This window comes from Panthera tigris, chromosome E2 (assembly GCF_018350195.1).
Source record: "Panthera tigris isolate Pti1 chromosome E2, P.tigris_Pti1_mat1.1, whole genome shotgun sequence".
Taxonomy (NCBI): domain Eukaryota; kingdom Metazoa; phylum Chordata; class Mammalia; order Carnivora; family Felidae; genus Panthera; species Panthera tigris.
Window position 1 is genome coordinate 60,881,611 of NC_056674.1, and position 27,967 is coordinate 60,909,577.

Here is a 27,967-nt window from a genome sequence, read left to right on the forward strand (position 1 = left end):
AAAGTTCTTAAAGTGACATTTTGGAAATACAGCCACATAAGAGCACCGGAAAACAGGATGATACACGCCAGGTCAGGTGGACAGATAACCCAAGTCTAGAATCACCGCCGAACAAACTACGCAGAAGGAAGGAGCAAAGTCAAAATTTCAGCAAAGTGAAAGAACCCTTCAAAGACCAGAGTCAATGTCGAGTGGTGCTGCGTTCATGTCATATGACAGGGTACGGCAAACAGAGGCCAGAAGGCACAATCCGGCCCAACGCCATTTTTCAGACAGTCCACAACCCACAAATGGTTTTACATTTGTATCTGATTCAAAAAACGCATTTTGTGACCACAAAAATTACATGAGATTCAAATTTCAGTGTCAGTAAATAAAGTTTTATTTGAACACAGCAGGTGTATTTGTTTATATGTGGTCTGTGGTCCTTTCATGAATTGAGAAGGTGGTCCACAAATGTAAAATATTTACTATCTGACCCCTGACTGAAAACCTTTAAACACAAATTTAAAAAGACAAGTCTAAGGGCACCTGGGTGGCTCAGTGGGTTAAGCACCTGACTCCTGATTTCAATTCAGGTCACCATCTCACAGTTTGTGGGTTCGAGCCCTTCATCAGGCTCCGTGCTCCCAGCATGGAACCTGCTTGGGATTCTCTGTCTCCCCGTCTCTCCACCCCCTCCCATGCTAGTGCTCTCTCTCTCTCTGAAAATAAATAAATAAAAATTTTAAAAATAATAAAAATAAAAAGACAAGTCTGCATATTGAAAGAGCTACTGAATTATGAGCAGTATGAAAATGTCAAATCCAAACCCTAATAGTCATGAAATTTCAGACTCCCTCAGATACACAGAAAATCAGGTCGTCTGGGGGGGCTCAGCCAGTTAAGCGTCCGACTCTTGATTTCAGCTCAGCTCATGATCTCACAGTTTCGTGAGTTGGAGCCCCGCATGGGCTCCGCACTGACAGCAAGGAGTCTGCTTGGGATTCTCTCTGTCCCTCCCCCTCTGCCCCTCCCTCTCTCTATCTCTCAAAATAAATAAATAAACTTTAAGGGGAAAAAAACCACTCCTGTAAATTTCCCATAAAATCCTAAAAGATTACCTACAAAGCTTTACGAATCAGATTGGCGACAGACTTCTCTCAACAGCAGATGCTCTGTGTCAGAGAACAAAGATCAGCAAAGTTTTAATATCAAGAACAAGACAGCGACTGTGTCCCTCTGCGGAGCCCTAGTTCCTGCCCATACACCTCAGCGGAAAGCTCGAGCCCAGAACAGCTGGGCCAGCAGGTGGCTGACCATCGCCCCTCCCCCACGAGTCCACAGCAAGACAAAGGAAAACCCTCTACAGAGCATCTGGCAACAAGCACATGTTTCTTGTTTACTCCCAAGATTCCCCATCTCCAGAAAGAAGCCTACTCAGCTGCACAGTCACCAGTGACACTTTCAAAAATGTCAGCATGCTGACAACAGGGACAAGAATGAGGTTATATCAGCATAAACTCAACACCGTGTCCAGAAAAAGATGCTGGCAAGACATGCGCCTCTAGCCGTAAGGCAGATACCTCATGCTAATGTATGAAGAACACGTAAATGCCCCTTTCTGTAACTAGCCCAAGTCTGCTGACAGTTCAATTCTCCGAAGAAGAAATTATTCTCCCATTTATCTTAAAATCTGAAAGCCTTACTTCTTAACCTCCTCGCTAAGCTTCACTCTGGTCATCAGTAAAATAGAAATCATCCTGCTGACCACACAAAACCATGCGGGGGGGGGGGGGGAATGCATACAATTAAGTACCTGGTAAACATTAACATTACTGTTGATTAAAAACTAAACAAATTTGGGAAGAAAATCACCCCGACATGGCGGGGGGGGGGGGGGGGGGGGAGTTACCTGCTCTCCAAGCTTAGGGGCCACAACAAGTCCTCAGTTAACATCTTGATACTGATAAATTCAGCATCAAAAGGCAGGGACCAGACTGGAGGCACCAGCGCCCACACTTACACAAAGCCATAAACAGTGCGTGCTCACATCCACTGTGCACACACAGATACATAATCGAGCACAGCATCACGGGATAATAGTGCGTGTTTATACACATCAGGCAGACCTGTGTTCCCTGCTACCATGGTCTTTAACACTTCACAACACTGTTACCAGGAAACCTAGCAAAGATCTGCTAATTCGGTCCTGTTCACCTGAAAAGGAAAACCAAAGCGGAGAAATGCACATTTGTTAGGATAATTAGAGCAAAACTAAGAGGATGTGGGTGTCTGCTCCTGAGGCGGCTGTGCACCACCGGAGACAGAACGTCCACACCCGCACTGGCCCACTGGCCGCACTGGGACTCTGAAGCACCAACCTGCCAACGGGTGCGTGGTGGGATCCAGCTCACTCCCCTTCCGTCCAGGCTGGCCTCGGGACTCGTGACCAGAAGCATGAGGCAGAAGTGACGCTCTGCAGGTCTTACGGCCCCTACTCTCGTCCTTCCACGGTTCTTAGGAACACAGCAGCTTCCACTGCATGGGGAACCCAAGCCCCGCCGCTGGACGATGGCGGGCACACGGCTGATCACCCACCCACCAGCCAGCCGTCTAGACAGCTAAGTGGCTTTGAACCCTGGAAGACAAGACCGGCTTAACATCTGAGAAAGAACCAACGCTCTTCACATATTTACAAACCAAAAAAGCAAAACCATACAATCAACTAAGTACATGCAAAAAGCTTTGGATATAATCCAACATCCATTCCTGAGAAAAACTCTGCAAACGTGGAATAAACGGGAACTTCTCCACCGGATGAAGCGCATCTCTGAAAACCCTACCCTGCCATTACAGGTAATGGTGAGAAGCTAGCACTCCCCTCCCACAGTAACAAGTGAGCCTCAGACTGAGCCTCGGACGCAGGTCTAGTCTCCCCACATCTGTCCAACACTGTGCTGGAAATTCCAGTCAGGGCAGTCAGATCAAAAGAAAAGAAGGGGCGCGTGGCTGGCTCGGTCGGTGGAGCACGTGACTTTTAATCTCAGGGTCGTGAGTTCAAGCCCCATGGCGGGCGTGGAGCCTACTTAAAATAAAAATGAAAAGTATCCAGATTAGAAAGAAGAAGAAAGACAGACTTCATTTGTGAACCACAACATCATCTATACAGAAAAAACCAACGGGGTCTATTAGAAAGCCACTAGCAGTGGCACGCCTGGGTGGCTCAGGCAGTTCAGCATGTGACTCTTGATTTCGGCTCAGGTCATGATCTCACGGTTCGTGAGTCTGAGCCCTACGTTGGGCTCTCTGCTGTCAGCACAGAGCCCGCTTCAGATCCTCTCTCTCTCTTAAAAATAAAGATCAAAACAAAACAAAAAAAAAGCCACTGGAACTAGTGAGTTTAGTGTGGTTGTAGGATACAAAATCATTTTTCTTAAATTGACACCTGTACTAGTGCCAAAATAATCAGAAAAAAAGTTTAAATGCCGTTTACAACAATGTCACAGTGTGAAATACCTTACGGATAAATGTAACAAAAGACGTGCACGAAGATTCCAACACTAAACACGGACGGAAGCACTGTTGGGGGGACTGCAGCCCACTGACTTCAACGGGAAGATGTGTTGTGTTCACGGGGCAAAGTCTCAACCGCACCAGACCAGCTCTCTGCAACTCAGCCAGGCAAGGCCATCCCCCTCCAGGTCCCGGCAGGCTCACCTCTACAGCCGTCCAGCCACTAAGCTGTAACCTGGAGCTAATTAACCCTCTGTGTCAGCTACACTTCAATTAAAAAAAGAAAACCCCCAGCAGGCTTTTTTGTGTATTTTGACATATTGATTGTAATATTCGTACGGAAATGTGAAAGACCTAAGATAACCAAACAACTTTGAAAAAAAAGAAAACACAAGCTTGAGGACTGATATTCCCAGACTTCAAGGCTTATTATAAAGCTACCAACATGGTGACACCATGCCATGACAAGGACAGAAATCGATGGGGCAGAAGAGAGTGTCCAGAAACAGATCCACCTGCATACAGACAGCTGATTTTTGACAAAGACACAAAAGGCAACGGAGAAAGAAATGATTCCATTTATATAAATGCTAAAAACTTCTGGAAATTTTATAAATAAATTATAGAAAACACAAAGTATTCTACAGCTACAGAAAGTAGACTGGGGGCAAGATAGGGCAGGGTGGGAGGGAGGGATTATGAAGGGTTCCCAAGAAACTTTCTAGGATGATAAATATATTATTATCTCCACTGTGGTACATAAATATGCCAAAATTTACCAAATTGTATACTTTAAGAAGTAGTTTATTGTATGACTGTACCTGAATAAAGCTAGTAAAAAAACAAAAACAAACAAACAGTAGTTACCAAGCATCAAATGTCACCCTTGGCAAAGCAAACCAGGAGGAAAAAAATAAAATTATTATTTAGGGCTATATGCAGTCACTGTGCTAGCTGCTTTAACAGTCATTAGCACATTTATTGTTTTTTTATTTGTTTGGGGTGGGGGGGGAGATGGCACACACGCACAGAGCAGGGGCATAGAGAAGGGGTGGGGGGAGAGAGAGGGAGAGGGAGGGAATCCCAAGCAGGCTCCGGACTCGGGGCTCAAACTCACCAAACCGTGAAATCATGACCTGAGCCAAAATCAAGAGTCAGAGGCTTAAATGACTGAGCCCCCCAGGCACCTGGTCATTAGCGCATTTAATCAGGAAAAAAAAAAAAAAAAGAAGCCCAGAGAGGCAGATATAATTCCACTTCTTACAAGAAAAGCAAGAGGGGCATTTGGCTGGCTCAGTTGGTGGAGCAGAAGACATTTTTTTTTTTTTTTAGTGTTTGTTTATTTTTGAGAGAGAGAGAGAGAGAGAGAGAGAGAGAGACAGAGTGTGAGCAGGGGAGGAGCAGAGAGAGAGGGAGACACAGAATCCGAAGCCGGCTCCAGGCTCCGAGCCGTCAGCACAGAGCCCGACGCGGGGCTCGAACCCACGAACCCCAAGACCATGACCTGAGCCAAAGCCGGACGCTCCACTGACTGAGCCACCCAGGTGCCCCTCTGAGCATGGGATTAGAGCAGGCCAAGGAAAACCCCGGGCTCAGCTCCACAAGGACCACAAGAGCAAACACACTGCCCGACAGCCCTGAGGAGCCCAACAGGAAGAGTGCGCTCTACCAGAGGCTGAAAGGTTCAGGCCGCCGTGGAGATGTTTAAGGTACAAGCAACTGCCCAACCCGGGCCCTAGTTCACACGCAGCGCCACACAGAACAGAAGGACAAGGACAAGGACAACCGTCGGCAGTGTACCGTAAGCACTTACGCCCTAACCATCGGGCCCTGTCCCCGAGCACAGGGCAGCTGGCCACCAGCACCGGGCAACGTAGCTTCACCCAGCGCAACAATGCACGTTTTATCCTGATTTTTTAAAAACTGTATTTACTCTCTGCCAAAGGGTACGTGAGCAGTAAACCAAACGTGATTAGCACCGCTCCCCACTTAGCAGGCATAAGGCATCACAAGTCAACACACAAGCCTCTGTGAGAGCAGAGGCCCACCTGCCCCCATGCGAGGCCTCCTCCAGTCTGACATCCAGGTGACTTCTTGTAAAGGCGCTCCCAACGGAGAAGGAGCCCCTCAGGATCACGGACAGAAACATCAAATGGCACCATGTTTCAGGGTTCTAAGTCCAAGAGGACATTGGCCATCCGTATTCTGAGGCTGAAATTGCAGACAAGCACTCCCAGGGCACAGAGCAACAGCTAAAAGGAAGCAAGAACGGGAGACAAGCAAGGACGTGGCCTTGATTCTCCAAGTTCCAAATACGGACACCACCTATGCTTTTATTTCTGCACAAAGAAGGAGAGGGAACCCACCTCTCTAAGTTAGGTGCAGTGTTGGGGAGAGCCAGGCAATGACTATGAGAACGAACTTCAGACTCACACAACAAACCCAGCTGTGAAAATAAGTAGATTTACTGACACTGAAAGCAAATGAAAAGCAAGAGGGTCAAGGCTGCCAGAGCCCAGGACTCACAAACACACCGCTTCCCTCTCAGTTCCCTCTTGAAGGCTTGCTGTGCGGTGATGCTGTTTCGCGAGGGGCCTGCCCACCAGGAGTGTGCCAAGGCCCGTGCCTGGTGTCTGCAGGCAGGGAAGACACCTAAGGAAGACTGTAACACAAAACCTGAAGTTATTACCAGAGAGTGGGGCAGAGGGCACCAGTCTTGCCAAGTGGGGGCAGAAGTCACACACGAGGAGGAAGCTAAGCCAGGAGACCAAGAAGGCTGCCTTGGAAGCTGAGGCCGGAAGGGTGAGCGTGCACTGCCGGGAAAAATGGGGAGCAGAGAATTCCAGGCAGAAGCCACACCATTTAGGGGCGCCTGGGTGGCTCTGCTGGTTGAATGTCCAACTCTGGATTTCAATTCAGGTCATGATATCACAGTTCATGAGATCGAGCCCTGTGCCAGCTCTGGGCTGACAGTGCACAGCCTGCTTGGGATTCTCTCTCTCCCTCCTCCCCTGTTGGGTCGCCCTCTCTCTCTCTAAATAAACTTAAAAGGAAAAAGAGAGACAGAGACAGAGACAAGTGGCCAATGCTGTCCAAAAGGCCTCTGAGCATGCTCCCCACCAAGGGTCCCACACACTCCACAGAGCCCAGGCTGGAGCAGCAGGACATCGGCGTGGCTAGAGCAAACTGACAGCCTGGACTTACTCCTAACCCTAACCCACTGTCACCCCACTGCCTGGAGAAAGACAAGGGGCAGTTTGGTTCACTTGGCTCGGAGCCTGGCATTCCACGGGCCCTGCCCAGCTGGCTCACTGACCACACCCATCATCTGCTCTTTACCACAAACCTGCCCGACAGGAGACACAGGGAAAATGTCAGCAGGTAGCAGGGCAAGCATCCAGTTCAATCCAAACTCTCTTTTCACCCAACCTGTGGCCATCAGTCTCGGTCCTACTCTCACCAGTGCAAGTGGGCCCAACAGCACAGAGAACAGAACAAGCAATCGGGGGAGAGCGTGCCAAAACAGATGCCACCCAAGACCGGCACGCCAGAATCTAGGGACTGAGAGCTCTAAAAAGCACCCCGTCCCTTGGGGCGCCTGGGTGGCTCAGTCGGTTAAGTGTCCGACTTCGGCTCAGGTCATGATCTCGCCGTTCATGAGTTCAAGCCCCGTGTCAGGCTCTGTGCTGATGGCTCAGAGCCTGGAGCCTGTTTCGGATTCTGTGTCTCCCTCTCTCTCTGACCCTCCCCCGTTCATGCTCTGTCTCTCTCTGTCTCAAAAATAAATAAACGTTAAAAAAAATTAAAAAAATAAAGTTGATATATTAAAAAGCACCCCGTCCCAATGGCACCCCAGATGGCCCACAGACCCTAAGAAGACCCCGCCTCTGAGGGGAGTCACTTCACCGGAGTGGAGAGTGGGTGGGACCCGTGACTTGCTTCTACCCAATGGAATATGGCAAAGGGTAGAGGATGTCTCTTCCTTGGTCAGGGGGGCAGTGTGGCAGAGCCAAACGTGTCGGCACCTCCGTAATACCTCCTGTTACGCAAGACCCCATCTTAGGCTGGAGCCCAAGACTTGCTACCTGTGAGAGGCTACCTGTCAGGGCAAGTAACTGCGGGGACCTCCCGGGACCAAGAGTGGGGACCTCCAGGTGGCGGCACAAAACAGGGACTTTACAACTGCAAGGAAATAAATTCTTCTGATGACCTCAGACCACTCCCCGCCCCCGCCTCCAGCTTCCACGGAGGCCACAATTCCACCTGACATCTGGACTGTGACCAAGTGGGACCATGAACGGAGGACCCTGCTAAGGCATGCCTGGACTCCTGAGCTACAGAAACCATCAGGTAATACCTGTGTATCGCTTTAAGCCACAACCCCCTGTGGTCACCTGTCCCGCGGCAGTAGGCACAGAACCCACCCGCACTACTCCACACGGCCTCCTTACCTACACAAATGACAGCTGGATACAGGCCTCTCAGCCGTGCATTTCAGGAGAACGTCTTCAGAACTTTAAGTCTCCGTTACAACATACGATTCAAACAAACTATGCCAACCGTGCTGAGACCAAGTTCTTCCTCACAGACCTTGTAGCTTCCAACAGCCACTGTACTGCAAGGTTTTCTTAGTAAGTTAACAGAACGCTGCTCTCTGGGGTGGAATCTGCCACCTAAGGACAGTCCTAAGGACGACGCACAACAGATTTGAAAATCCACAGTTCACACACAAAAAATCTCGTTTAAAATCGAACTTAAATCTTCAAATTGAAGGCACTGATCGCCTTCCTCCCTGCCCGGCAGGGTGCAGGGCCCTCCCTGCCCTCTCTTCCTGCCCTCGGCTGCAGAGAGACACAAGGGTCTCAATTGGGGGCTGGCTGCGGGGACTTGCACAGCTCAGGCCAAATTGTAGCATGTCTTAGTTAACAGCGATTCTCAACAAACCCTCCTGCCTGTGTCCTGAGAGAGGATCTTACAGGACAGGCGGAGAGGCTGGGAGACAGACGCACACACAGGAAGGAAGCCCAGGACCACTCAGCCAAAAAACAAAAGCCCCCAGCACTTAAGCTGGAGGGAAAGAAAATCACACTGTTCTAACCATCCAGATCCCGAAACCTCTGTGACCAAACAGGGTGAGAGAAGAGGACAATTCGGGGCCCTCCCTCCCGATTCCCGATTCCCGCTGCAGAGAGCTGCAGCGGGTGAACAGGAAGGGTAACCCAGCACTTGATTAGCACTCACTACCACACCTTACTGTTTCCATAGCAACCAGAAAGACACTGTACAGCAACCAGCTTTACATGAAAATCATTCTCCATTACAATGAAATGCTACAGTCAGGAGAAGCATTTTGATAAAGAACTAGATAAACAGTGACAATAATGCTAACTAGTCACCATCCACACAACCAACCAATTATTCTAAAATAATTTTATACTGTCCGCACCAGAAATCTCAAAGCTATTTTATGAGTACTAAAACTGCTCTCAATGAAGTACACCAGGTCCTCCGCTTTTGCATCCGGGAGCAGGGTCAAAAGCTACCACAAAAGCAATTACAATCAAAATCAAAAGTACAACCAAATCAAAGTTCTCACCTTTGTTCTAACATCTACATCAAGCAAGAAATGCCCTCCAAAGCCTGAAAAGATATAAGGGACATAAAGATCGCTGAGCAAAACAATGATGGAAAGATAGAAACACAGATTCTGAGAAGAAAACAATTCTAGCCAATACTCTCTCACAGCAAGACACAAAATCACAAAGCCAACTCAGGTCCTGTCAACCTGCTGTCAAAAAATGGAATCAAATTCACAAGACCTTGAGGCCCCAGGGCCAGCTCAGTCAGTGGAGCGTGCAACTCTTGACCCCGGGGCCTTGAGTTCAAGCCCTACATGGGGTGTGTAGAGATGACTTAAAGAAAATCTTGGGGCGCCTGGGTGGCTCAGTCGGTTGAGCGTCCAACTTCGGCTCAGGTCATGATCTCACCGTTCATGAGTTTCTGCCCCACGTCGGGCTCTGTGCTGACGGCTCGGAGCCTGGAGCCTGGAGCCTGGAGCCTGCTTCGGATTCTGTGTCTCCCTCTCTCTCTGACCCTCCCCTGCTCATGCTCTGCCTCTCTCTCTGTCAAAAATAAGTAAACATTAAAAATAAATAAATAAAACCTTAACAAAAAAATTCAAAAGACCTTTTCTTCAACACCTGGAGAGCTAATTCTTGCTTGTCACGATTCTTAATAACCCAGCCACACCCAGGAGGTAGAATCAGAACTCTGAATTGCAAGACGGTTAACGTTAACATTTCGTGTTACTCTCTGTTCTGAGCTTGTTTAAAGAACAGTAAAGCGACTTGCTTTGTAATGATATAATTATTATTTACATGTCAACATGAGGAAGAAATACAAACAAAGCTGGCCAAACCAGGAGAGGCGTCTGGACCATGAGGGCCCACACCTGCCTCGGACGGACCAGGCAAGCAGGCAGATCCGGACTCCGCGGGGCGGGGCTCTCCCAGCAGCCGCTGTGGATGGGGAGCCCTCCAGCTGCAGGGACTGGGCAGCCCAGGAAGACTCTTCTCCCTGTTCGCACACGGGGCGGGGTGGGTCCTTGTTCCCCCCAATGCCACTGTGACCGCTGCCACTCCATGCACAAACAGAAGACGACAAAGGAAGTCACCATCCACCACCTTCTTCCTGGACTTGGTATTCCTTCCCCAAATCCATTTGTGCTTCTGGAGACCAATCTCTGCCTTCAGAGAAGACAGTCCAAGAGAGACTTTCCCCTTCTTCCAGAACCAGATACAACCTTCAGCCGAGAACCATCCCCTGGCTTTGCAGGTGACTTGAACCTCCCAAGCTGACATGGTTACATGATCCTTGCGGTCCACAAGGGCTTTCACCATCATACAGACATGCAAACGCACTACAATCATGGCAAATATGAATAACATTAACTGTTTAACCATTAATTTTTTCAGCTTTTCCTAGACAGAAATAGAGAAATCTCTGTAAAATATACCCACCAAACACCGGTCCCTCAATGTATGAAACCTTTCCATCCATTCAGAAAGGATGACTGGTTTGACGTTCTCTCAAAAGTCAGAATTTTGCCCCAAGGTCACTTGGAAACATGTAGAACACGAAGCAGTTAAATGGTCTTTAAAAATAAATTGGAAGCATTCATACATCATTGGTGAACATGAGCCAGCACCATCTCAACTGAAAGCAATCTAGAAAACCAAAACAGAATTTTTTAAGTTTACTTATTTATCTGGAGAGAGAGCATGTGCCTACATGGCTTGCGCCAGTGGAGGAGAGGCAGAGAGAGCCCCAAGAGGGGCTCCCAAGCAGGCTCCTCAGGCTCAGCATGGAGCCGGACATGGGGCTCGAACTCTCGAACCACGAGATCGTGACCTGAGCCAAAATCCAGAGTTGGATGCCCACCCGACTGGTTCACCAAGGCGCCCCTAACATCGAAATTTTAAATACCCATAACCCGTGACCTAGCAATTCTAGGAACGCAGCCACTAGATATGACTTACACACACATACAAAAATGTTCCTCTGTCACAGTAAGACGCGGGGAACAAGGACACGCCGCCAGTAACAGGCAGGTTAAAGAAGCTGTGGCACACCCGCATCATGACGATGAGGGACAACCAAGCAGCTCCATACGTGTGAGTACGGAGTCGACCCCCAGAGGAAGTGCACAAGAGCGAGCCTCTGCCTCCAGCACCTGCACCAAGCACTGCACACGCTCAGCAGCGTGCACGCGCAAGGACCACCCCGCGGGGACACCCAAGGCGTGAAGCACTGGAAGGTCGAGGACCAGGGGCCAGACTTCCCGTGCCGGCCGACACAAAAAGAATCACAATCTGCAACACGAAAAGTGAGCATAAAGACAAAAGCAGAATAAGACCAAATTGCGTGAATATAAGAATATACAAAATTGTAGCTCTCACGACAGAATCAACCTGCATCACCATGCGGTCTTAACAACCCTAAGTACAGGGACTTCCGTTTTGTCCTATTTCACCTGAAAATTCTAGCCAACCTCTGTCAAATGTCAAGATTTTACTCTTCGTGTTGCTTATATATTCTCTATCATAAAAGTGGGCAAGACCTAAGCCATCTAACACACAAACATCTCTGTCTTTCATTCCTTTTTCCTTTTAATGTTTTTATTTTGAGAAACAGAGCATGAGCAGGGGAGGGGCAGAGAGAGAGGGAGACACAGACTCCCAAGCAGGCTCCAGGCTCCCAGCCCTCAGCACAGAGCCCGACGCGGGGCCTGAACCCACAAATGCGAGATCGTGATCTCGCTACCTGAGCCGAAGTCAGCCGCTGAACCGACCGAGCCTCCCCAGGAGCCCCCGTCTTTCATTCTTCACTCCTGTTTACTACCCGCACTGGAAACCGACACTGGAGCACACCCCACCTTCCTCCCCACACCTTGTCCTCTCCTCACTTCCCTAGGAACCTGGCCCTCTCAGAGGCATCAGAAGAACCGGGGCGTAGACCAGACATGGCCCTGACTTCACAGTCTCTCTGCAGACCCTTCCTCTTCTACAGGAGGACACACAACACACACTCACATATGTGCACAGACTGGCACCCAAGAGCCGACTGGCGATCGGTAACGCGTGGAGCTCTTCAAGCTCAGAGCTAATCAAGGGTAAAACAGGAAAAATGTGCAGAAGTCTACTCCATGAGCATCTATTAATGAAGACAAGCAGCTTAAGAAACAATGAGAACAAGGTTCTTTGGTCTCGTCCATCATTAAAAGGACACGGTTTAAGCATGCTAAATTTACCTCACCAAATGGTGCGGCAGGAAGTACTTCTCCCACTTTTGCGTGGGCACGTGAAACAGAGAAAAGATACGAACTAGCACAGGTACACGTGCCGGCCCCACACAGACTCAAAGGCTCACGCTTCCTCTCCGTCTGCATATCACTGGAGCAAAGTTATCGCCAACAAAACCACAAAATCATTACCATGCAGAAGCAAAATATCAGGGCACCTGGGTGGCTCAGCTGGTTGAGCATCTGACCCTAGATTTCAGCTCAGGTCACGATCCCAGGGTCGTGGGATCAAGCCCCACATCGGGCTCTGCACTCAGCATGGAACCTAAGATTCTCTCTCCCTCTCCCTCTGCCACCCACCCCAGCTTGCATTCTCTCTGAAAACGAAAGGAAAGGAAAGGAAAGGAAAGGAAAGGAAAGGAAAGGAAAGGAAAGGAAAGGAAAGGAAAGGATAGAATTCAGATTAATCATCTGATATCTAGTTCATATGTAAATGTACAAATGTCCCCATTTAAAAAAAAAAAATTTTAGAGAGTGAGAATGCATGCACAAAGGGGAGGGGGACAGAGGGAGAGAGAATCCCAAACACGCTCCAAACTGTCAGTGCAGAGCCCAATGCGGGGCTCAAACCCACGAACCACGAGAAGCCAAGAGTTGGACACTTAAACAACTGAGCTACCCAGGCGCCCCTCCAAACATTTTTTAAAAGCCATTGTGTTCCCTGCCTCCAAACCAGGATCCAAGCAAGGCTTCCTCATTGCACATGGTCATTAATACAGACTCAGGTGAAACATAAGGTAAGAACATCTGATAGATGACACTATGAATCAGGAGTGACGAGGAGTTACATCACATGGTTAAGGTAGGGACCACCAGGTCTTCCCACTTACAAAGAAACACATCAGGGGCGCCTTCTTGCCTCAGTAGGTAGAGCACACGACTCTTGATCTCAGGGTTGTGAGTTCAAGTCCCACGTTGGGCATGAAGCCCACTTTAAAAAGAAAAACACACACATGACCCTTTGCAACCAAGAAGTAATCTATGGAGTGATCCTTCATCACGATATGAATACTTTGAACCAATAATTTTGCCTATGTGGGTAAAAAGTGTTTAATCTAACTTTAATCAAGCCTTTCAACCGAACTTCCAATTTACAGGAAACACAGGACAAGGAACAAGTTAAACCACATAAGCAGGAAAAAGCCAGACGACTCAAGAATGCATTCCCCTCTACAGATGACTGGTCTGGACTCACGAAGAAAAAACAAAGCAAGGAGGGTTATTTGACATTAAATGACCAAAGACAAGCACATGAATGGGATGAACACACGTGTAGGTTCGACCTAGCATTATCGACCTAACGGGCTGTACTATCTAAAATGGTTTCTTAGGCGTAACGTGATGCTGCAGAATGCAGGGTGCAGTCACTGTACAGAGACGTCCATGAGGTAGAAGGGTCATGAGGTCTACATCTCACTTTCAATTTTCAGGCAACAGGACACATGGCAAATGTTAACAAAGGTTTAATCCAGATGGCAGTACACGGGGTGATCGCTGTACTCTCCCTGCTTCTCCGTATTTCTGAAAAGTTTCATATTAAAAAGTTGGGGTGGGGGGGGAAACACTGACTTGTTGCCCAAGTTTAGTAGACTAAAAGGTGCTTACAAAATCAATTAATCAAAGTACTCCAGGAGCACCTGGGTGGCTCAGTCGGTTAAGCATCCGACTCTTGCTTTCAGCTCATGGGTTGATGAGTTCGGGCCCCAGGTCAGGCTCTGCACTGACAGAGCGGAGCCTGCTTGGGATTCTCTCTTCCTCTCTCTCTGCCCCTTACCTGCTCTCTCTCTCTTTCTCTCTCTCTCTGTCAGAATAAATACAAACAAAACAGAGTACTCCATAAACTAAGCATTAAGACGACAGAAAATTATTGTCTGTTATGTTAAGTGTGACAAAGGTAATGTGACTGCGTAAGACACAGGCCTAAATGAAGTTTAAATAAAGTGTACGGTAAAGTGCTAATTGTTAAATCTGAGTGATACGCACAGGATGTTCATTTTACCACTCTACTTTTCTGTATTTCATGATAAAAAGTAAAACGAACGCTCCTTTAAAAAATGTGTTACTGGCGCAGCTGCTGTGGAAAACACGTTGGCAGTTCCTCAAAAAGTTAAACATAGAATCACCATGCGATCCCGCAGCTCCACTTCTGGGTATATCCCCAAAAGAACGGAAAGCAGGAACTCGGACAGACATATGCACACCAATGTCCACGGCAGCATTATTCACAGTGGCTAAGACACGGAAACAACCCAAGTATTCATCAACAGAGAAACAAAACCGGCGGGACGCCTGAGTGGCTCAGTCAGTCACAGTGGCCGACTTAGGTTCAGGTCATGATCTCTCAGTTCGTGGGTTTGAGCCCCGCGTCAGGCTCTGTGCCGACAGCCTGAAGCCTGGAACCTGCTTTAGATTCTGTGTCTCGTTCTCTCTGCTGCTCCCCTGCTTGTGCTCTCTCTCTCAAAAATAAATAAACATTAAAGAACAAAGAAAAAGAAAACTGGTATGTACATACAATGGCATATTATTCAGCCTTAAAAAGGAAGGAAATTCTGCTCACAACAGGATGAACCTTGAAAACATTATGCTAAGTGAAATAAGCCAGACACAAGTGTACAAATACTTATGATTCCACTTAAAGGAAGCACCTAGAGTCATCAAGTTGACAGAAAGTAGATGATGGTTAACAGGAACTGGGGGAGGGATAAATGCGGAGTTACTATTTAATGGGGACAGACTTTCCGTTTGGAGTGATAAAAACGTACTGGAAACAGTGGTGATGATTACACAACACTGTGAATGTCCTTAATGCCACTGAATTAGACACTTTAAGATAAAAGGGTAAATGTTGTTATTTATAATCACAATAAAAAATACAAAATAAAGATGGGGAGTTTATGAATATACAGACCAAGGTCACAACCCCCAACTCTACACCAGAGAGAGCTCTGGCTAAAAACGAACAAGTACAGATAACCTCACTTTTTTGAAAGTTTGAGTTAGGCCACTTGACTTTTATGAAAGACCTATACTGGTACCAGCTTTCACTAACCGAAAGAAATCCAAAGAGCATTTTTGCTTTTGCAAAACAAGAATTTCAGGGGCACCTGGGTGGCTCAGTTGGCTGAGCGTCCGACTCCTTGCTTCGGCTCAAGTCATGATCTCAGGGTTCACGGGACTGAGCCCCGAGTGGGGCTCTGTGCAGACAGTGCTGAGCCTGCTTGGGATTCTCTCTCTCCCTCTTGCTCTGCCCCTCCCCTCCCTCAAAAATAAATCAACTTAAAAGAACTGTTTTTACAAAAACAGAATTCAGGGGCCCCACCCAGCTCCTTCCCCAGGAACTACACTCAGAATCCTAGCATCAAGGGGCACCTGGGTGGCTCAGCTGGTTGAGCATCCAACTCTTTGTTTCAGCTCAGGTCATGATCTCACAGGTCCTGAGTTTGGGCCCCGCGTCCAGCTCTGCACTGGCAGCCTGGAGCCTGCTTGGTATTCTCCCTACCCCTCCTCCGTTTGCGCTGTCTCTGTCTCTCTCAAAATACAGAAATACAGCTTAAAAAAAAAAGGGGGGGTGGCGCTTGGGTGGCTCAGTCGTCTAAGCGTCTGACTTCGCCTCAGGTCACGATCTTGTGGTTTCAGAGTTCAAGCCTCCCTACAGGCTCTGTGCTGACAGCTCAGAGCCTGGAGCCTGCTTCTGATTCTGCGTCTCCCTCGCTCTCTGCCCCTCCCCCCCACTCATGCTCTGTCTCTCAAAAATGAATAAACGTTAAAAAAAATTGTTAAAAAAAAAAAAGAAGAATCTCTTCATCAAGCCTCCAGAGCTCTGAACTGGATCTTTAAGCTTCTGTCCTTTACCTCGATTTATTTTGTGTGACCATTAGCAGGAGGTGTCCTGAGATAGGAGAAAAGCCTAACAGACGTTTTTTGACTCTGGGAACACTCAAAATTTTTCCCATACAAATCAATGGTAACTGCTTCCTTGCTTTACATCATTTCAGCTTAGAAGAAAGCTTCTTAGGAGCGATCTACTTTCGGACAGGAGGAGAAACTTGTAAAAGGCAAAGATCAACCCTGCGATGCAGGAACTTTCTAAACTATTCCCTGAAAACCTGGCTAAGTATTGCAGTATTTAAGATGAGGATCACCCTTTTCTTTTCTTTCCTCTTCTTCTTCTTTTTTTTTTTTTTTTTTAATGTTTCCTCATTTTTGAGAGAGCGGGAGAGGGGCAGAGAGAGGGGGACAGAGGATCCGAAGTGGGATCTGCGCTGACAGCAGCGAGCCAGGATGCGGGGCTCAGACTCACGAACCCTCACGAACTGTGGGATCGTGACCTGAGCTGAAGTCGGACGCTCAACAGACTGGGCCCCCCAGGTGCCCTGACGAACACCATCTTCCTAACCAGCTTACTTCAACCACATCTTTAATGAAGATACCTCTTCATTAAACTGACTCACCTGATACAAAGTGCTTAGCTACGAGCAAGCTCTATCAAAATCTTGATAACGAGGACCCAGAACCCTACGTCAAAGCCATTACCCTTTTTCCTCAACACACTGGACGTAAGCTGACCTCATTGGACGCTAGAGCCGCAGAGAAGTTACAGGCAGAACACAGCCGGGGCGTGTTTTCTTCCTTTCTTCAAGTTTTCAGAGCACTGCTGATTGCACACCTTTGGATATGATTTAATTGTGCTTCATGAAAAAGGGCTCACCGTAAAATACTTTCAGAATTATTAAACACGACTGACACATTTTTAAATGTTAAACATTCGACCTCACATTTGTTTCTGGGTATTCTTCTATATCCAGCTTATTACGGCTTCAAAAGAAAAACAAAAGAAATGTTTTTAATGGTTTAACGTGCAGAGTGCTTAATAAATTGGTCCTGAGGCTTACTTTTTCAGAAACAGTTCCCAACTAGTCTCCACCAGGACACAAAGGACAAGTGCTCGGCCAGCCTGGACCCAGACTGTGGGGAGCAGCACGCACACCCTCGGGGCTGGCAGGCTCAGGCCCAGAAACTCCCCCACGACTCGAGGGCCGTGCTAGGACTGCCAGACTGCACGCGGGAACCATCACCCTGACAGACGGTCCGACTGCAACAACGACAGAAGGAAAGACGACAAGCAGAGGATAAGTAAAGGCAAATCGTTGGGGTCTACCCTTCTTTTGAAATCTCTCAAATCTATACAAAAATAAGAGATCCTATTCCTCACGTCAGCAGCAGTATGTAGACCCCACCCTACACCAGTAACCAACCTGATGTCCCCCGTCCCTCCAGAGAACATTCTCCCCTCACCCCCCAAGTCAACACACAGGGTCCCAAAGAGCCAGCGCTCGGGCCTCACAGCATCCCCCACAAGCCACCTGGAGGTCCTTCTCACGACAGCCTGGCACCCTTGCTGTACTCAACACACAGCAGCAGCGGGAGGCTCCTTCCTGGGACTGTGTCCTGTGCTCAGACCTGATGGCTGGTGGAGAGCAGTCCTCCGGCACATTCCTGGCACAACCACCAGCAATCAGCAGCTTCTTCCTAGGAATTTTTCGTTAGGACTTCTCATAAACAAGTCTCCATGCTTAATGAAAACCCTTATTCCCATAACTCTCACATCAAAGAACCACACCTCAACAAAATGAAACCTTGATCATTCCCAAGTTTTCCACAACGAGGTGGTATGGAAAACTAAACGTGCCTGAACTGAGCCACCCTCCGGCGACCCACGGGCCCTCACATGAAATGACCCATGCCAGGTAAACATCCCACCTCTGCTAACTCTACGGACAATGTGCCACCCTGCTGCCACAGTCCCTATGAGTTTTGGGTGTCAGGAAACTGACCTGGGAGAGGGTAGTGTCACCAGAAGAACATTAATTACCAGGCAGGTTTGCCTCCTCTATGAAACAGATGTGACTTGATACAAAAAAGATCTCATTACTCAGAAACGACTTTTCATAAAACTGAGGACTATTTAAAGCAGCCTGAAAAACTACTTCCCTAGACTAACCAGCACGTGACACTCACTCCTGTTATCAATTCGGTTTACAGACTATGTGTAAGTGCTAACCTTTCACATCTTTCCAAGCAAAGTCGCCCTACAGACGCACACTCCGGCCACAATGACTGGGCAGACAGGAGCAGCGGTCAGAGCCGGTGAGCCATGTGGACTTCAGAGCACTCCCAGCTGCCACAAAAATCCCGTGGCCTCGCCCTGTTCAAGAGGTTTTTAAATGGCACTCCTAGCACTAAGTGAACACCAGCGAGATCTTGCCATGATCTCTGTTTTTTTCCAGTTTTACTGGCAAATAATGGACACACATCCCTGTGTAAGTTTAAGGGGAACAACAGGCCAGCCTCATCTATCGTTCCTGTGTAATGATTTACACACCAGGTTCAGCTAACATCATCTTCCCACACAGACACAACAGAAAGGAAAATGAGAACAAAACCGTTTTCTCCTTGTGTAGAGAACTCTCAGGACTTACTCTTAACGACCAACCGTCCCGTGTGTCACACAGCGCCGGGAGCTCGGCACGCCCCTAGCGCTTACTCATCTGATAACTGGAAGTTTGTACCTTTTCACCACCACCTCCAAGTTCCCCCTCCCCCCACCAAGTCTGATCTCCTTTTCCGAGTTCGGCTTTTGTTTTGTTTTGTTTGGATTCCATAGAGTATTTATCTTTCTCTGCCTGACTTATTTCACTGAGCACAATGCCTTCAAGGTCCATCGTGTTGCCACCCACGGAGGATTGCCTCCTTTTTTAACGACTGAATAGTATTTCATCGGACCACAACTTTTTTATCCATCGCCTGTCAGCGGGACATTTAGGTTGTTTTCTCAGCTACCGTAAATAATGCTGCGATGAACGTAGGGTGCGGACACCTTCTCAAGTGAGCATCTGCATTTCCTGGGGATATATTCCTAGAATTGGTTGCTGGATCATAGGGTAGTTCTATTTTTACTTTTTGAGCATCCTCCATACTGTTTTCCATAATGGCCGCACCACTTTGCATTCCCACCAGCAGCGCTCAAGGGCTCCCTTTCCCCCACAGCCACGCCAGTATGTGTTATCTTTTGTGCTTTTTACCATGGCCGTTTCAACAGGTGTGAGGTGACAGCTCGTTATGGTTTTGATTTGCATCTGCCTGATGCCTAGTGATGCTGGGCATCTTTTCATGTATCCGCCGGCCTTTTGTACATCTCCTTTGGAGAAATGTCCACTCAGGTTCTTGGCCCATTTCTTAATTGCATTATTCGGGTTTTTGTTTTTTGGGGGGTTTTTGCTATTCAATTATATGAGTTTTTTATATATTTTGCATATTAACCCCGTATCAGATATATGGTTTACAAATATCTTCTCCCTTTTCGTAAGCAGTCCTTCCATTTTGTTGATTGTTCCCTTTGCTACCATGAACCTCTTTGTTAAGGAAAGCTCCATGCGACAAGAAGAGAAAACCCAAGTGATAACATGATGTTAACAACAGAACATTAGTATAAACTCACTAACATCTGGAACAAACTTGACTTTTACGTTTTACGATCCAAAGAGTAACTTTTACTGCTTAATTAAATCGCAACATTTGAGAAACAGGCCCATATGGGAATAAAAACTTAAAACCACTGCCTCAGTTATACAACGCTCTGCCCACCTGAAATCACAGCCCTCCAAAGGATTCCCGGACAAACAAACAATAACAACCCAACCTAGTGAGGGTGAGGAAAGGCCACGACTGCTGAGGGACTTTGCAGGAGTCCTCCAACCCACCCCCCTCCCTGCTGTGACTGGCAGCCGTCATCACTGGAGTCAGGGGCACCCGTAATTTACAAAATCCAGACTGCGTTGTTCTGCAGCTCTACATGCAGTCTGCAAATCAAGAAAGGATGACTGGCAGGGCAGCTGGGTGGCTCAGCGGGTTAAGTGTCCTCCTCTTGGTTTCGGCTCAGATCATGAGCCCTCGGTTCGCGAGTTCAAGCCCCACGTGGGGCTCTGTGCTGACAGCGCAGAGCCTACTTGGGATTCTCATTCTCTCTCTCTCTCTCTCTCTCTCTCTCTCTCTCTCTCTGTCTCTCCCCCCTGCCATGCACACGCGTGCTCTCTCAAAATAAACAAACTTAAAAAACAATTTTATTTATTTTTTTATTTTTGTACCAAGAAAGGAGAAGGGGCAAGAAAGGCAGAGACCTACAGAACTAACCATGGAACCAGAGGCTGGATTAGCTCTGTGACAGTATAACAGCTATAAAAATTTTTCTCCCTCAAAGAAACAGCAGCTGTCAACCAGTGGAAGGAAAAATGTGTAATGTTATAGAGGGGCTGGTAACAAGGAGATTTAGCCGAAGTGTGGACAGTGTAAGTAAAAGTAAACACAAAGGGGGCGCCTGGGTGGCTCAGTCGGTTGGGCGTCCGCCTTCAGCTCAGCTCATGATCTCACGGTTCATGGGTTCGAGCCCCACATCGGGCTCTGTGCTGACAGCTCAGAGCCTGGAGCCTGCTTCGGATTCTGTGTCTCCCTCTCTCTCTGACCCTCCCCCGTTCATGCTCTGTCTCTCTCTGTCTCAAAAATAAATAAACATTAAAAAAAAAAAAAGTAAACAGAAAGAAGTTAGCACACCACACACGAATAGTCCATCCGTGGCCGAGGCAACTCCCTTTAAGAGCACCCTGTCCTGGGCACCTGCAATGGTCAGGCTGTCCGAAACACGTATTTGCGCTCTACCCTGATTTCTGCAATGCGATGAAACTACATTCAACTTAGAGTCCAGCCAACAGAGACAGCCACACAACAGAAAGCTGCCTACGCCAGACGCCCAGAGTCTCACTACTGCCCAACCACAGACAGACACAAGGACAAAGCCCCTCTGCCCCAGCACATGGTAACAGTGCTGTGACGGAGCAGGAAAAAGCCTACATTCTACTGACTTAAAGCAAATCAGGAATACTCTCACTTAGTTAATATGCTTGGCACACGTTCCAAGTGTTACATGTTTGTTACATGGAGTACACTTCCTGACTGGTATCCTTCCTCTTCTCAAGCCACAAGCCCGTTTTCTAAGTCATTAACTTTTAAGATTGATCTTTCACGCAAACACTGATCAGGTATCTATTGATACATGCATTGACATATTTAAAATGTAAAACAAACACAAGTCATAAGTCTAACGAAGTACGGGGGGGGGGGGGGGGGGGGGGGGGGGGGTGTCTGGCTGGCCCTGTCAGTAGAGTCAGAGTGTATGTACCCTGATCTCAGGGTTGGGAGTTCAAGCCCATGCTGGGTGTAGAGATTACTTTGGGCAAAATAATAAGACAGCAAATCCTTCTGCATTGCCTGCACTAGCAGGTTATTTCTCCAGCCCCCCAAATCTCCAGCCCTCCTATATGAACCCAAAACTACTATCCTTGGCCTGCAGCTCACACGGTCTCAACCAGACTGCCCCTGTCTTGGACATGAGGTCTGGCCTCCTGGCCTCCGCCCGTCAGACTGCACCATGACAGCAGGGGCGTCTCCACCCCCTGGGCCCCAGCCCCCCTCCTGTCTCTCTTCCACGGCCTCCCACACTCCATCTCTGCCACACCTCCTCACCTGCCACCACCTCTCGCCAGACTGCCCCTCACTTGTCTGCCCCATTCCATCCACTGAGTCAACTCAACTCCCATTTTCCAGCATTGTGTATAAATACGTGTTAGTCAGCACCACTTGGCCTGGACGACTCGCTCACGCAGCGCACCTGAACCCCCTCCCCATTTCAAGGTCCTCTAGATGCTTTAGGAAGGTCTTAGCCCACGCTGCCCTCCTCCGATGACAGGGCCGCCTCCCCCCGCCCCCCGTCTGGGGCGCTCCCCAAGCTCTGCCAGGCCTTCGGCCAGGCTTTGTCACAAGCCCCCCACTCCTCACTTTTCTGGGATGGGCCTTGCTGCCACTCACTTGAATTCAAGTTATGCTCCTACGACAAATTTTACACCCCCCATCATCCATTTCCAACTAGCTGTTTTACATTTTTACCTGGAAAACGGTGCACCTACTTTCTACAGCAGTGTTGCTGGTGTGAGCTTTCCTAAACCTGATGATTTGCCCAGAAATGGACGGCGGTGGTCAAAGTACGAACTGGAAGACACAAGGCTGACCCTGCATTCACCTGCCTCCAAGAGCGGCAGCCAACTCCCCGTTTCTCCGCTCCTCCTCGAGTTCAGGCCCAGGAGCGCTGCAAAGCCTCCCCCGGTGCCACTCTGACCTCCATCTGGCCGTCCACCACCTTCACCCTGGGACACACCAGGGGCAGTGCCCCGCACCCTCCTCAGCAGACCCGGTCTTACACAATTTGAGCCCAGTCCGTTTTCCCAGCTTTATCTGCCGCGGTTTGTTTCCAAGGGCTGCGTGTTCAAACAGGTCTAGCTGGCAAGTCCCACATTACAGGCTATCTCCCAGTCCTTCCCACAGTCTTTGACAGCCTCACCCTGCGTTCTGCACCCCGATATCTCACCGATTCTTTTCAGTTTTTTTTAATGTTTATCTGCGAGAGACAGAGCGCAAGCAGGGGAGAGGCAGAGAGACAGGGAGACAGAGAATCCGAAGCAGGCTCCAGGCTCCAAGCCGTCAGCACAGAGCCCGACGTGGGGCTCCAACGCACACACGGCGAGACTATGACCTGAGCCAAAGTTGGAAGTTTAACAGATTGAGCCCCCCCAGGTACCCCTTTCACGGATTCTTAAATAACACTTCCTCCGTGACATCTCCCAGACTTCAGAGCCAGAAATGCTTTCTCTCCTCTCAACTCCTATTCTCATGTCACAGCACCCCCCCCCCAACCTCTCTTCCTTCCCAACCTCAGGGTGGGGCCATGTCTCAGTCCCTCTGTGCACCCACAACACAGCCTGGCCCAAGGAGCAGTGAGTAAGAGTGACTAAACCAATATAACGTGGGAAAAGCAAAGTGTGTCTAGTCTGACGAGTCCCCTGCATAAGACAAGTAATTCATTCCAGTTGCAAAAAAAATTTAAGACTGCTCTCCTACTATAAGGCAGCCTGCATTTAGAAAAGCAGAGAAACCCAGAAGTCAGTGGTACAGAGCTCTGTAACTGTGCCAAATGGGTGAATGGTTACAAAGACATAAAAACAAACCCTGTACTCTTCAAAATCGCCAAGGTCATGGGCACCTTGGTGGCTCAGTCGGTTGAGCATCCTTGGTAGGGGCTCAGGTCATGATCTCACGGTTTGTGAGATTGAGCCCCATGTCAGACTCCACACTGACAGCATGCAGCCTGCTTGGGATTCTCTCTCCCTCTCTCTCTGCCCCTCCTCCACTCATTCTCATTCTCTCCCTCTCTCTGTCTCTCTCAAATAAACAAACTTTAAAACCTGTCAAGGTCATAAAAAACAAGAGCCGAGAAACTGCTACAGACAGAAGAGACTAAAGAAACAGTAACTAAATGTCATGTGGGACCCTGAAACACTAAAAGGACCCCAGTGGAAACATGGGTGAAGTCTGAATGAAGTCTGGGGTTCAATCGAGAGTAACATACCAATGTTGATCTCACAGCTTTCACAACCTTAGCAGTGTTATGGGAAATGTTACCATTCAAGAACCTGGCCTAGTACTACTGTGTGTCCTACTTCTGTATATCTAAAATTATTCCAAAATAAAAGTTTATTTTATTTATTTTTTTTTTAATTTTTTTTTTTTTCTCAACGTTTTTTATTTATTTTTGGGACAGAGACAGACAGAGCATGAACGGGGGAGGGGCAGAGAGAGAGAGGGAGACACAGAATCGGAAACAGGCTCCAGGCTCCGAGCCATCAGCCCAGAGCCTGACGCGGGGCTCGAACTCACGGACCGCGAGATCGTGACCTGGCTGAAGTCGGACGCTTAACCGACTGCGCCACCCAGGCGCCCCAAAAGTTTATTTTAAAAAACAAACAAACAAAAAAGCCAGACCTCATCCAGGACAAGTATTTCTACCACATTCACTAACTCCCCATCAATGCCAGACTACACTGGCTGACTGATGGCTGAGTCTTCCCAGAGCCAAGATGGTTCTGGTGAACTGAGGCAAAGCACCGGAGCCAGCTCTATGACCTGATCCAACCTCACATGATGACCGCATCCATGGAACCCTAGCATAGCCAGCAAAACACTGCTCCCAAAGAGTCCCTATTCTAATCCCTGGAACTTGTGGGTATTTGAAGTCACACGGCAAAGGGGAATTACGTTTGCAGGTGGAATTAAGGTCTAATCAGCAGACAGGGTGCCTAGGCGAGATTATCCAGGTGGGCCCAATATAATCACAAGGGTCCTCAAAAGTGGACGAGTGAGACAGAACAGAGTAGAAAGGAGATGTGACATTGGAAAGTCAGAGAGATGCAAAACTGCTGGCTTCAAAGATGGAGAAGAGGGGGGCACCCGGGGGCTCAGGCTGTTGAGCGTCTGACTAGGGCTCAGGTCATGATCTCACAGCTCTCAAGTTCAAGCCCTGCATCAGGCTCACTGCTCCCCATGCAGTGCACAGTTAGAATCCTCTGTCCCCCTCCTCTCTCTGCCCCTTTCCCACTGGCACTCTCTCAAAAATAAATAAGACATTTTTTTTTAATTTTATAAAAGCCCTTAAAAAAAAAAAGAAAAAAGGTGGAGAAAGGAGCCACAGGCCTAGGAATGTGAAGAGCCAGTAAGAGACGAAGAGGCAAGGAAACAGTGTCCCCCGGAGCCCTCAGCAGGAAATGGCCCTGCCAACACCTGGATTTTCCCCCTTGAGATTCGCGTCAGGCTCCTAGTCTACAGGACTGTACAATAACACATCTATGTGGTTTTAAACCTCCAAGTCTGTGCTAATTTGTTACAGCAGCTATAGAAAAGTAAGTGACACGACTGAAATACAAAAACACAAGCGCTCCTCCCAAGTAGGAGTGCACGTGTTTCCCTCACCCCCCCCCCCCCACGTCCTGTGTCACCATCGAACGTAACTCACCCTTCCTCATCGTCTGTTCCTCAGCCCCCTTGGGCCAACACATTTGGGGGCGTCAAAGAAAACTATCAAGGAAAGGAAAGGAGGAGACTATAGGTTAGATTCCAGGACAAAGATGTTCTTCCCAACTTGCTAACCCCTCACTGCGCCTTTAGCCTTCAAATAGCCTTTTGCAGAAAATGAGAGTTACTGCTTCAACACAGTCCTCTTTAAAACGTCACTCATCTGGGGGCGCCTGGCTGGCGCAATGGGTGGAGCACGCAGCTCTCAACCTCAGGCTCGTAAGCTCTAGCTCCACGTTGGGTGTGGAGGCTGCTTTAAAAAATTAAGATAAATGAAAATAAATAAAACGTCCATCATCTGATGAGAACCCACTTTTAGAAGAATTAGATCTAATCGCTTCTCTGAAAAGAAATAAAGCTCCCGTGTAAATTTCACTAAGGCTGCATCTGCAGAAAATTAAACCATGAGCAAAAGCACAGATCACTTTTCCAAGCTTCATACATAAAGACAAAGGACACAATTCAAAGATTACCTCTTAAGTGTTAAGGAAAAATTTTCCTACAAGAAAATGCTTTGAGTTTTAGCGTATTTAATATAGTAATCTCGAAACTAAAATACTTCAAATTTCAGGTGGACTGTTCTCAACGTAATCCAAACACATCAGGAGCAAATCATCTACGTCTGGAAAGGAAAAGAGTCACAAAGTCTAAACACGCCTTGAAACCGGAGCCCCAGGAAGGGCTGGGGCATTAAACTAAGGACCCTGTCAGTTTCAGACCCCAAAACCTGGGCTTTCTTTCTATCATCCACAAGGTCAGAGTTTTTCTTTTTAAGTGTTCTGCACATCCTTGAAGTAGCCAGGCATTTTTGTAATTAAAAAAAAAAAAAAAATTCCTTCAAGAGTGCTGCTTTGGGGTTTTTTGTTGTTGTTGTTCTTTATTTTTACTTCCTGTTTTACAGGATGTAAAACCACACTTTAGAAACATGGTGCGTGCTAGCAAGGCTTTCTCTCTCAAGAGTAATAAGGTTCTTCACTGCTTCCCTCACCTTCTGTATTTTAGACACATTTATACGGTACACCTGCAATGATTTCAAGTTTACATCATCACACAGAATTAAGTGAAAATCTTATTTTGCTAGATATGAATGCAGTGGAACACAAAGCAATCATAACTTAAGCCAAAACCTTACACAAACTTCTCATTATTTAGAAAGTCATTATTCCAGGACATTAGCATCCTGGCTCTGGAGCTTGCCATTACAAGGAGTGGGGCACTTTCTATTAATGCCCTGAGAAAAGAACTCTATTTGCTACATTTTAGATGAAAACTAACCTCTGATATCACATTTATTAAGCACTCACAAGTTAAATTTCAATTTCACCATTCTAAAAGGTAACATTTTACAGTTAAACAATTGGAAGGGAGGGGGATTTTATGAAATTTTACTTAACCTTGACAAAAATTGTGATCTAGGTGATCAAAAATGTTTTACGTTGAGAAAAGGCCAACACTTTTATAAAGTGAACTGGTGCGCACTGGTTTCTTTACAAGTGGAAAACGAGTGCCTACAGATTTTGAGGCTAATAAATAATTCACTGCACAGATGCCAAGGGCAGAGCTGGCAACTTGGGTCCTGCCCTCAGCCAGCCGGGAAGGACACGGTAACTCCCACAACGGCCTCGGCCTAGGCTGGGGAAGGGGGGGGGGGGGGGGCGGGCAGCCTCCACCGGCAACAGAACTGTCAGTCCTTCCAGCCCTTGGAAACCTCAGCTGTACTAATGGGACAGACCTCTTTTATTTTCACAATGCAAACCCACTCAACTCTTTAGTCACAGATCAGCTTCAAAACTGTGGGATTTCTTAAGTTTTAGAATGGTGTCCCTAGATGCTTTCAACCACAACCAATTCCCCTCACCCCTTACTTACCTAAAAAGTTAAAACCACACAAATTAAGCACACTCTTATCCAAACCAAAAATTCAAGTCTCTGTCACCCAAATTATAGCCATAATTAGTCTCTTCAAAAATCAATCTTTTTGCCAATTACGTAACAGGTTCATTTTTTTTTTTTAAATCAGAAAACATAAGTGGTAAAAAAAAAATAACATACAGTTCCATTTTGGTGTATTTCCCTCCAAAGAGATTACTTTTTTGGTCATCAAAATGCTAAAACTGGGGTAGGAAGGACATTAAGGCACCAACTCCATTCTGGAGAATTTATATTTAAACAGAAGCTTTAGTCTCAAAGCTCAGGAGCATTTTTATTACAACAGCTTAGGAGTCAAAAAAAAAAAAAAAAAAAAAGGTAAGATAAAATGCTAAAACTTTCCAGGTACTCCACTGCCATACTAAACCACTGCTTACGTTACAAGGGGCCAGAAGGTGCTCAAAGTTCTAAACTAAACACAGCAGGAAACTACACTCAGCAGGCTTTCACCTTTGCCCCGAAAGCGGCAATCTCACTAAAACCGCTTCCAGGAGGCATTTTCCTTCCCACAAAGACAACCTTTCCGTTGATTATTGTCCTTAGGTGTTGTTCTGTGCCGATCTTAAATGTCATATCCCATACCTTTGTCTAAATTGTGAAGAAAATTTGTAATGAAAACAAATGGAAAAATGGCTGAAATCACAAAGCATCATTCCTAGTCAAATAAATGAA

General features: G+C 47.5%; 1 long non-coding RNA gene across 1 annotated transcript; it reads right to left on the reverse strand.

Annotated features, from left to right (window-relative positions):
- Window positions 1-9,581: 9,581 nt before the first annotated feature.
- LOC122233990 lies at window positions 9,582-26,985 on the reverse strand. Its single transcript, XR_006211674.1, has 3 exons — window positions 25,308-26,985; window positions 10,515-10,721; window positions 9,582-9,617 (listed from the first exon to the last, which is right to left on the reverse strand). It is a non-coding gene; the product is annotated as an uncharacterized LOC122233990 (long non-coding RNA).
- Between the last annotated feature and the right edge of the window lie 982 nt (window positions 26,986-27,967).